We start from the raw sequence: 1,387 nt of genomic DNA on the forward strand, positions 1-1,387 counted from the left end.
AAACCATTACCTATTGATAATGAACAGAAAAAAACAGTAAAATTCATATAATAATACTAACACTAAAGAACGATATTTTACTAAAAAAACTAAAACTGAATAGTTCAATCTAAAATAAATGTAATATTACATAAATATACATACAAACATAAATAAATATATATATTTCCTGAACCACCGGTGGTTTAAACAATTACTTAAAAACTTGAATGGTTGAATAAAAGCTTTGCTTAAGTGTATAATAGATGTAGATTCCACTAGAGGTACCTGTGAACTGCTACCACTAACTATCAGAGCGCTCTGAGAATTTTGGATTTGAAATCTCCCGCACTGGTACTGACAATGGGGAATCCCCTCACTGATTGGAGAATTTCGACCACGTGACGCTTGAGACTACGTCACACGCTATACGTCTATCCGACGAAGGAAAGAAGGAAAGGAAAACAGCTGCGAGAAGGGACACTTTTACCCGTTCACTGCACACAGAAAAAAGTGATCCAAGTTCCCGGTTAAGTCTTTGAACCAAAGAGAGCCTGCATGGAGGTAAAGGTCCTGCAGCTTCAAGGTATTTTTTTGCTTATTGTTCAGTACTAGTCGAACTTGACTTGGAGTGGGGATTCATGTGACAGCCTGGAGACATTGGAATCTAACGGGTCTGTTTGGCTATATCAACTAAACAAGCACCACAACACTGGTTAATTTTCCATAGAACTTTGTTTTGGGCTAATTGACACTAACTGTTGGAGTGGAACCTCTAGTGGAATCTACATCTATTATACGCTTAAGCAAAGCTTTTATTCAACAAGTTTTTAAGTAATTGTTTAAACCACCGGTGGTTCAGGGAATATATTTATTTATTTATGTTTGTATGTATATTTATGTCATATTACATTTATTTTAGATTGAACTATTCAGTTTTAGTTTTTTTAGTAAAATATCGCTCTTTAGTGTTAGTATTATTATATGAATTTTACTGTTTTTTCTGTTCATTATCAATAGGTAATGGTTTATTGATTCATTTTCATTCTTTCATTTTACCGTAGCAGTTTTTTAGCGCCACATCTATCATTGTTTTTAAATGCTTTATTGTAGAATTGTATTTTTTAGACAAATGCCTTTTCTTGTTTACTACATATTTAACCCATGCATAGTCGCTACTGTGTCACTCCAGATCACAATACAGCTGTGAGCCAATCAGAAGCAAGCATACATGTGTATCCTCTAACCACTGGCCTTTTTCAGTAGAATGTGGGTGTTTAATATGGGTTTAAAGCTTAAAAACTGGTCTCTAGTGTCCCCAACCGTATAAAAATCATTCTTCAACATAGCATTTAGTATTAGCCACTAATTAGCTCACCACATAGACGTTTTTATGAAGTTCTCACCT

Source organism: Bombina bombina, chromosome 7 (assembly GCF_027579735.1).
Source record: "Bombina bombina isolate aBomBom1 chromosome 7, aBomBom1.pri, whole genome shotgun sequence".
Lineage (NCBI taxonomy): Eukaryota > Metazoa > Chordata > Amphibia > Anura > Bombinatoridae > Bombina > Bombina bombina.